The sequence below is a fragment of the Carassius gibelio genome, chromosome A19 (genome assembly GCF_023724105.1).
Source record: "Carassius gibelio isolate Cgi1373 ecotype wild population from Czech Republic chromosome A19, carGib1.2-hapl.c, whole genome shotgun sequence".
Taxonomy (NCBI): Eukaryota; Metazoa; Chordata; class Actinopteri; order Cypriniformes; family Cyprinidae; genus Carassius; species Carassius gibelio.
The window spans coordinates 18,768,283-18,779,017 of NC_068389.1; the positions used below are offsets into that span (position 1 = coordinate 18,768,283).

The following is a 10,735-nucleotide window of genomic DNA, read 5'->3' on the forward strand; positions in this document are numbered from 1 at the left end:
GTTTAATAGTGAGTGTTTATACACAAGTGAGAATTGTTCGGGTCTTTAATGGTGCTCAGGCACAAATAAGTGTTTCTGTGTGGTAAATTTGTGGCAGTGAGTATTTATGTTAGATGAAATGCAGTAGAGAAAAGAACAGTGTTAAAGTGTTTTGAGAAAACCGCTGGAGAGTGAATCAATATCAGGGTCTAAAAATGAGGATCACCCTCTGTGATTGTTTTTATTTTACAGGTTGGGTACAATTATACTACCCTGCCCAAACACAGCCCTAAGTGCAGTTTAATGCTCCGTCTCCATAGCAACTTTGGCTAAATGCTTCCATTTGGAGTGTGTTAATTACATGCATTCTGCACATGGCTGATGGGGGGGACCTTGCACAATGAGCTAATGTTTTAAAAATCACCTCCGTTTCATTTATTTTACTTTCCACCACTTTCTTTCTCAAACTACCCCCCGTCTTGCACATCTGATTGAAAGCTTCCCTGGGAAAGAAGCCAAAATGGTTGTTGTTTCTGACGCAGAACAATCAGCCTAAGGCACAGCGCTCCCACTTCCCGGACATCAATCTCATGAGGAAAAACCCACAAATACCAACTAAAGTGTAAAATAGATAAACGAATGTGATATGACCATATTAGCATAAAAATTGGAAATTCATAAAATATTAGGTAGTCTCAGTAGTAGAATCAGTGGTGGTAGATACATTTACAATAGTTAGAGATAACAATTAGGCGTTATTTCATGTAAATATGGCATATTTTGGGCAATAATAAGGTTGTAAGATATAGAAGAGAAGATGTGTGAGTAATCAAGCAAACAAATAGGTATATATGGTGTTTCAACCAATTCACTGAAAAGAACGAATTCCGAAAGAGGAATCAAACTTTGATCTAAACTTCCTTTTGAATCAGTAAGCTTTTTTTCCCTTTAGAAAGAAATCCATACGGCTTACTGGAATCCTCTTCAGAATATTTTTAATTTATGCATTTAGCAGATGCTTTTATCCAAAGCGACTTACATTGAGTAAGTCCCTGGGTGTGCTAAATTTACTTACTGAAAATTAACGTTCAAAAGAACCAATGCACAAAATAAATTAAACATTTATTAGTATTTTTGCTATTTAAAGCAAAATTGTAATCTCAAGCAAGCAAAAAGTGGTTATAGATTTGTACAGAAACTTCTGTTTGAATCTGATCTCTCACTATACAAATGCATAAAAACACAAAAGAAAAAAAGGATTATTTAAATACAGTTTAATGGGAAAACAAACGTCAACAATTACAGTAATTCTATTCATTGTCACAAAACTTCCATTTAAGGTGGGGCAAGCGTTTTTTTCAAAAATGTTTTTAAAAAAAAATTTGGGTCGACTAGCAAAAACTTGTAGCCAATCAGCAGTAAAGGCCGTGTCTACACATGACGTGATCAGTGTAGACACGTTTTAACACTGGTTTTGCTTTTTTTCATAGACATTTTAAATGTCAACATTGGCTGCCAGAAATCACTTACCCCACCTTTAAGTAAAAGCCTTTTCGGTCACTTAAAGGTGGGGTAAGCGATTTCTGGCAGCCAATGTTGGCATTTGAAATCACCAAAACAAACACTCCTCTACCCCAAAAGGGTCTCGCCCCTATTTTGATAGCTCCATCCCACATATACATACACAACCCAGGCAACGTTTAGTTCTGTGAAACAAAGCAAAACCAATGTTACATGAATGAACATTCTTGCATGCCTGTTACTAGCAGGCCACACAGAGATGCTTACAGCTCCCTGCGGGGATGAGTATGTGAACATGTGTGCTGCCTTATGATGTGTCCGCACTGTCTTCTCTCCAGAAGTCTCACTGTAACTAATTCATTAGAGCAATTAGTGCTCATTAGAGGGCTTTTGCTAGTTTCAATTAGCATCCAAAACATTAGATAACCTAGAGGCATTCCAGCAAACACCCCGTCATATAATCTAATCTTATTATGGCCATTTGTGAAACGTTAGTTACTTCTCTATATCCATGTATATACTCTATATCCACCTATCCTACAAGTTTATCATGAAAATCTTTTCAACTGGTCTCCCCCTCTACTAACCAATACAGACTTGAGCCAATAGCAAAAATGAAACAAAAAATACATTAGTGTGGAAAAAAAACAACAGCATCAGGTGACTGAAATTGGTTGATGATGCTTTAGACATGAAATGAAAGGAAAAATCTCACGAAACAAAAGACACACGGACACATTTCATCCTGTTTGATTGGCCTGTCAGCATACAGGGACACTCTCCATACAGACCAGTTATCAGGTCGGGGCACAAGGACAGAAACGTGGCTTTGATTGGCCAGGCTGTCAGCATACAGGGACACGCTTTGTGAAATACTGGCTGTCCTGTCACCACAAAGGGAATATTTCAGCGCTGTGGGGTCTGAATTGTTGGAAGAGCAATTCAGACCATGGCATGATGATGACCAGATGTGTCTCAAAGCACCAGTTTATATCCAGATGGTTGGCAGGACTGCGATGATGTGACTGTGCACGAGTCTGATTCGGGACATGTCAGCACAAGCCTGCTCTGCGGTCTCGCTCTAGTCCTGCATGAGAAGAGTCGCTTCTTTCATAGATCACAGACTGCAGTGGTTAAAATATTCCCAATATGTCCGAGTGCTAAACCGCAAAGTGGGCTGAAATTAAACTGTGACAGCCCTTTGTACTGGTCTGAAACTGTGTATTCCCAAAATTGGGGGAAAAAACAGCACCCTATCAGAACTTGTAAAGGGTTTATATCGACAAACTTTAGAAATCCGAAGGAGCCTTTTATGCTGGAGGTTAAAAATAAGTATTTCTAACTTTTATAGATTCAGACAATTTACAAAAACAACTCAGATTTGAGATTTGATCCTTTCAGCCATATAAAATAATAAATGATATTTATCCAAACGCCAATTGGAACAAGCCTGAAAGATAAGTAAAATGATCTCACTACCTATTATCTGAGGTTCTGAACTAGTCTAAAACAATACACTCTTTCTGACTTCTGTTTTTTTTTTTCACAGCAATAGGAGTTCATTTTACTAACAGACCATCTACTGTAGCCTTTCCCCCTAAAGGTGAACAACAAGTCATAATTAGTTCATTTATTTGCAAACACATTTACATTTATTCTATTTCAGGGCTAAACCAGCAATATCTCCTCTCACCATATGTGACTCCAAGACAGAGAAGGAGAGCAAGGGAAAGAGGGAGGGCATGCCTTCAAAGCTGCAGATGGGGTCGCTCAATTGCTTGTAGAGATTTTCTCTAAAGAGCCAAAGTAGTGTTTATTCTTCAAATCCAAAGACTCCAAACTGCATACCACACCCTGGCTATGACACTGGAAACATTATTTGCTAGATTTTTATGATTTGTTTAGAAAACAAAAGCATATCCAGGTAATATTAAAGCACAAAATAAAATGGAAACAAAACACTTGGATTCAAAATAAAAATAAAAATATTGCATTGTGAGATTCTTTTAATGGCAATTAACCTCTTCAGCTCTGCAGCATATTTTGAATTTTTTACTGAATTAGGCATACCAGAATTTAAAAGAGAGCCCTACTCGCATACTTTGGAATAAATTGATACAAATGGTCTCATTTGACAGAAAACTCTCTGAATTTTAAAACATGGGTAAAATATTGCATATTTTGTATTTTATATGTTTACAATACTGTGATAAACACTGACAAAAAGTCATATTTTTATTATTATTTTTTATTAAGTTTTTATTTAAGAGTCTGTAATTTAGGACTTGTTTGGTCTATGTCGCTTCAGACAATCTCTTTTGATTCCACTAGGTGGCATTAAACAGGAGAAAAAAGAATTTTTTTGATAACATCTTCTAAGCAAAAGTTATTTAGCTTTAATAGAAAGGAGGCGTTAGGCTCTCCAAGTGTACTTTTACAGTCACCATTTTTGATTACTGAAACCAGCAAGCATACCTGAACTTAAAAGACAGCCCTAACCACATACTTTGGAATAAATTTATAAAAATGGTTTCATTTTACAGAAAACTCTCTGAATTTTAAAACATGGGTAAAATATTGCATATTTTGTACTTTATATGTTTACATTACTGTGATAAACACTAACAAAAAGTCAGATTTTTATAATTTTTTTAATTACGTTTTTATTTAAGAGTCTGTAATTTAGGACTTGTTTGGTCTATGTCACTTCAGAAAATCTCTTTTGATTCTACAAGGTGGCATTAAACAGGAGAAAAAAGAATTTTTTTGATAACATCTTCTAAGCAAAAGTTATTTAGCTTTAATCGAAAGGAGGCGTTAGACTCTCCAAGTGTACAGTCACCATTTTTGATTACTGAATCCAGCATAGCTGAACTTAAAAGACAGCCCTAACCACATACTTTGGAATAAATTTATAAAAATGGTCTTATTTTACAGAAAACTCTCGGAAGTTTAACACAAGCACAAGATATTGCATATTTTGTCTTTTGTATTTTTACTATATTGTGATAAACACGGAAACAAAGTCAGATTTGTATTATTTTTTAAAGTAAGTTTTTATTTAGAAGTCTGTTATTTAGGACCTGTTAGGTCTATTTCCCTGCAGAAAGTTTCTTTTGATTCCACTAGGTGACAGTAAAAAGATAAAAAAATAATTTTGTTGATAACATCTTCTAAGCAAAAGTTATTTAGATTTAACCAAAAGGAGGCGTTGGAGTCTCCAAGCTCTGTAGCTTTACCTGAAGAGACAGAATGTCTTATGTCTCCAAGTTTCCTCAAAAAACTCATGTCATGGAATAAGCAAAATAAGGCAAAGTTCTGTTCTTGCATTTTATTTTACACACACACACACACAAAATAAGTATCCTGACTTGCTGGCTCCCATTCTTCACCACTGGATGCTAAAACTGCAAAACAAAACAAAAATGTATAAATTTACACTGCAATCCCAAAATACATGCTAAAATGACATACACAAAAATAATCCAGATATGCAAGTAACAGAAAGAGGAAAATAATGATTACACATACACAAATCCATGAGTATGTATAAATAAATGAGAACAACCCTTGCATATCTTATGTATATGTGAATTGCATTCATGTGTTCGTTGCGTGTGTGTAATTCAAATATGTAACGAACACATGAATGCAATTCACATATACATAAGATATAAAAATGCACAAGGCAGTACACGTATATATAATATTGATAAATAAATTCATGCAAAAACAAATTAGCATGCAACTAACGAAGGCAACCGATGAATGCAACTCGCGTATACAAGAAAGACATAAACTGCACAAGGCAATACACTTATGAATGCAATCGATGAATAAATTAATGCAATAATAATATTAGCATGCAACTTACAAATGCTTGATAGAAACAACGTATACTTACTCAAAATCAGGGTCTTCTCCCAGTTTGTAAGCAGCTTCTCTGACCGAGTCAAAGCTAGCTAGCCTCGCTGCAAGTTTCAGTGTCGGACATCCGATCAAACTCCTCCAAAGCCGCCTCCACACCAACAAAAAACTTTCTTGAAGTCATTTTTCAGAGACATATAACTCTAACAGTAATAAAAGCACGCAATAATTCGCTAAAACGCTATCCAAAATCACAAAACAAACTTCCGATCAACTCATCAATAATCATCTGCGCCCGTTTGCGCCGTTTTCTTTAGTCCCACCTCCTCAACTTTGGAAAGGAACAACTCGGGCTCTGAATGGTCTAGAAGCTTGATCGATGTGTCTATGGAGAGGGGAGGCTGTCAGCTTTCATGACATAGGACGCACTGCGTGATGACGTCATTGCAAGTCGAAAGGAATCAAAGAGAGTCAATACAAATACTGGTCATGTTTTACGCTGCATTGCATGTTTTGATCTGCGCATCTGAGACATATTATAGTGCCGTTTAGCCATGCATGCTCACAGACACACGAGAATGCTCTCATTTTGAAGAAAACAACCTAATCTAAAAGCTGATATAGGATTTTAGGCTAGTATGTGAGCACAGATGTAGTTATCAGCGCAGAAATATGACGCATACGTTTGCTTGTTCACATAAGTAATTTCAGTTTTCGTGATTCTTTTGAAAATTATTATTTGTTATGTCACTGTAATGTATAAGATCGGTGAAATAAAGTACACAGTGACATTCCTGAGAGTGAGAGCTTTCATTTGATGTGTGACTTGTCCATGTTTGGTGAGTTTGTGTGCTATAAATATGAAATATGAACATTATTCATCTGATTTTCTCAAGGGGGGGTGGTTGTGGAAGAACGAATTTATACCTTATTATTTTCTTTTATGTAAAATTAATGCAAATACCATGGGACTTGCAAGAAAGCAGAGGTTCTACGCTTTCAAAAAATACCATATATGACTAGTTTTGTGCTTCACAGTTTATAGATTTTTAAAAAATAGTATTATGACCTCCCCGCGGACCCACCGGTGGGTCCTAGGGCGTGGCCAGAGTTCAAGAGGTTAAGAACAATCATTCAAAGCAATTATTTAAATTAAATTGTTGAATTAAAATATAAAAGACCATATATCATATAGTCAAACAGATTTGGAAAATTTTATGTATTATGCATCTCTTTTTGCATTACATTAATGACAACTGGGGATATCAGAGAGATAGATTGAGAGATAGAGACAGACAGACAGACAGAGAGAGAGACAGAGAGACAGAGAGAGAGACAGCGAGACAGACAGAGAGACAGACAGACAAAGGGACAGACAGAGAGACAGACAGACAGACAAAGAGACAGAGAGACAGACAGACAGACAGAGAGACAGAGAGACAGAGAGACAGAGAGAGAGACAGACAGACAGACAGAGAGACAGAGAGACAGAGAGACAGAGAGACAGACAGAGAGACAGAGAGACAGAGCATTGAGTTTTCTTTTGGGGCTAAAGCATGAACCAATTTTATAAAATGACATTTTAAAAATAAATTCCTTTGCAGGACAGTGTTATATGATACAGTTGTGTCTCTTCTAACTGGGTCTTATCACAAAGCTGGAGGGGGAAATGACAAAGACGAGGGGGCTGCCGACTCGGTCACCAGAGGTCAGAATGTGGTTTTAGGACATTGTAGACAGAAAGCACCATCCCTAACAAAGTTCTAACAAAGCAGCGGCTTCTTTCAGGGGGAGGCTACAGCTGGTGTCAGGTTGCTCAGATAGACACTGGCAGAGAGAAACCCTGGGGAGAAAGATGACAAGAGGGACGCCGCAAAGAAAAGATGGATTGAAGACACAAGGAAGAATGAGGGAAAAGGGACAGTGAGAGGCTGGTGCTGCTCTCTTTCAACCTGGACAGGAAGTAGAGCAGAGTAACATGGAGCACTTGCATCCTCAGGTCTATGTGGTGACAAGCGGCAGGACTGAACTTTTCGTTCAAGACTCTCTTCAAGCTTGAAGTGCTGCTATCATGTGCCATTAAACCTGCTTCGGTGAAGAATGGTTTGCAGTTTTAGATCACAATTACGGCAAAACCCAGCAAGCCCAATGAAGCGCTCATTAGAGTCTGTTCAGAATAAACAGTCTGAGACTGAGAGAAGTGCCGTCTTAAAAGAAATGAATGAGAAACTGACTAATAACACTTTCCCCACTCCTGAAAAGATGTAATTAGAGAAGTGAATATAAAAATGAAGAAAGTGAGATGGGGGAATCAAAAAAAAAAAAAAGAAAGGCTGAAGACTTCACTGGTGACTGGTCACCTAGCAACCTGATCTGGTGCGAGTGTGTGGGTATAATATTTCTTTTTGATATGGAAAACAAAGCACATGCACAATAAATGGATGCCAAAAGTGGAGTAATTACATAAATGTATAGAGATATTAGGGTATTGCATCTGAATAACTAGTAGATACAAGATGAGATGGAGGAAAGACTGTGCTAAAGTTACTTACATGAGTAGAAAGAAATAAAACAAATGAATAAAAAACAAACTGTAAACTGATGAGTTTTATAGCAAAGAATGCAGTCAAACGCTTCCATTGATGTCTTCATTCTACTACAGGCTGATGACATGCACACTCCATTTTTGAGAGCGATAATTTGACTCTGTGTTTTTCCGTTTTTCTCCATTTGTTTACGTGCAAAGAAGACCATATCACCTCAAACTGACTGATTCTTTAGCATAAGAGCCATGACATCAAGCTCAAAGAATTGGTACTCCTTCATCTGAAACACTGCACTACTTAAGGTAAGAGTTACAACACAGAGAGAGGTAAAGAGGCCCTCAGAGCTCTCGATGTCAATTATGCCACAAAACCACACGCAGCTGGAACGGCACAAAAAAACCCCCCAACTTCACTTCTATAAACAAAAACACACCTGTGTATAACCGAGATTTCCGTTTGAGTTGACGCAAATACAAGCTGAGTTTGCATACAGTTCCTTGCAGTGACAGTGTAAGTGTCATCCTCCTTTGAAGCATGTCAGTGGTTACCAATGCCATTCTACATCTGTGGTCACAGTCTCGAGATGAAATAAAACGATCAAACGTCATGACATCGGCACCATTCTGAGGTTGTTTTGCTATCAAACAGAGCCAACCTCAAATGGGATTTTTTGGTTTTTGTTGTCATGTAGGTCAAATTTGGCTCATTCAATATAATACTGCTTTCTATACGGATGCAAGACTTTATTAGTAGTAAACTTGAAAATAATGATGTCCCTTTTATGTAAATGTATTTATAAACTATAATAATATTTAATAATAATTATTATTATTAATATTATTATATGCACCACCCAACACATATGACAAAAATAAATAAATAATAATAAATAAATAAAAAACTGTTACCATAAAACTGAAATATCAAGATGAAATGGCACTTTTATTTTTGCAGATATGGCAAGGCCAGAATAATTAGATGACAGGAAATGAATCATCCTCTTTGCATGGTGAGTTATTAGCAACAGTAAAAAGAAAATCAACATGAACTAAACCTATCAATTAAATGGGAGTGGCATCTTACAGGCCTATTCACATATTAGCATGAAATTTCCTGCAACAAGATGTTACACACAGCCCAGGAGATCAAACGGCAAAACGTAACTCTGAAATGAAGCAACATTTAATACTTTGATGTGAATTTTGGATTTGTAATGTCACACTTGATGTAAAACGGCCTTTAATTTAAACCCATGAGAACGTGTCAGTCAACATGACAGCAAGATGCCAAACACCTAGAAGCCAGTAAAACCCAACATATTGTACATGAACTGGAATAAAAACTTAACAACTCAATGATGGTAGACCATATGCAAGGGGAATGTAACACATTATTTGAAAAGCAAATCAAAGCTCTCTTATTCCACAGCAGCTATTTAAAAGCCAACACGTGCATCGTCTCTGCTCTGACAGGAAAGCTTATGCTTCGCCCCCAAGCTCAAACAGTTCAAAGAAACTCAATAAAACATTTAAGACAAGCCTACGATCCCCCCTCTCTCAGCACTATATGACCTTGGGTTAAACGTATTTAATTAGAACACGAGATTCCCTCAACTCTGCCTTCCCCCAGTATAACAAACATCCATCCTTCATATGGATGGCTTGTGCCTCCTTTTTAGAGCTTTGTTTTCAACTATGAGAGTGGGATTTAGGAAATGGCTGGCATACAAACAGAAGACTTCAAATAGCTGTGCGGCTTTACGCCACACCAAATGGCACATCTGGGCCGAGGCTTCAAAGAGCTCCACTCCCACACCTTTAAGTGCCAAGGCAGGTGATGAGATACTTCTGAAAGCTGTCTGAATCCCAATGTTTGATAATAGGAGGCAAGTGCAAATCTAAAGCAAAGTGACTGCTCTATCCAGCTGCCGAGAACCCCCTTTCACACATAAAAGGCTTTCCTGCCGCAATGGACAAAAGCTGTACAGACTGGTTTTGGTATGCACTTTGCCATTTTCAACGATTTTTGTTGCTTTTCTTTTTGCCTGAGGTCAAGAAAAGCAGCAGTTCATTTGGTAGTTGAGAAACAATGCAATAAAGTCATCCGATTTAATGTTCCACTGCATCTGGGGAATGTTGGAAAGGTCAGAGGTTTATTCTTAGGAAGACAGCTTATGAAACTGAACATTTCATAATGGGCAAAACATACCATTTGGAAAGGAACAGTCTACGGTCACATGGCTAACATAAACTCTTTTCTTGATCCATTTCTGAATTCTTTTCTTGATTCATTTCTGAACTCTTCTCCAGATCCTTTTCTTCACACCTGAGCATGCCAATCAATGTCTTTAGGATCATTAGAAGGTAGTTGAGTTAGATCAGGGTTGGAGTTAAACTCTGCAGTGATACGATTTGAGGAATCTTGCTTTAAACTGTCCACATGGACACATAAGCTAAACTAGCAATTGGAAATTTTACCACGTAACACTGCTGAATGCACAAAAAGTAATATTTATCCATATTATAATGTTTAAAAGGCATAGATATGTCATGGTCATGGCCTAATGGTTAGAGGGTTGGACTCCCAATCGAAGGGTTGTGAGTTCTAGTCTCGGGCCGGACGGAATTGTGGGTGGGGGGGAGTGCATGTACTGTTCTCTCTCCTCCTTCAATACCACGACTTAGGTGCCCTTGAGCAAGGCATCGAACCCCCAACTGCTCCCCGGGCGCCGCAGCATAAATGGCTGCCCACTGCTCCGGGTGTGTGCTCACAGTGTGTGTGTGTGTGTTCACTGCTCTGTGTGTGTGCATTTCGGATGGGTT

General features: G+C 37.7%; 1 protein-coding gene and 1 long non-coding RNA gene across 3 annotated transcripts in view; both read right to left on the reverse strand.

The window, feature by feature from the left end:
- Positions 1-10,735, reverse strand: part of LOC127935072 (exostosin-1b) — a 79,167-nt gene that overhangs the window by 23,418 nt on the left and 45,014 nt on the right. The gene's annotated exons all lie outside the window — the stretch shown is intronic.
- Positions 4,817-6,494, reverse strand: LOC127935075 (uncharacterized). Its single transcript, XR_008147966.1, has 2 exons — positions 5,405-6,494; positions 4,817-4,907 (listed from the first exon to the last, which is right to left on the reverse strand). It is a non-coding gene; the product is annotated as an uncharacterized LOC127935075 (long non-coding RNA).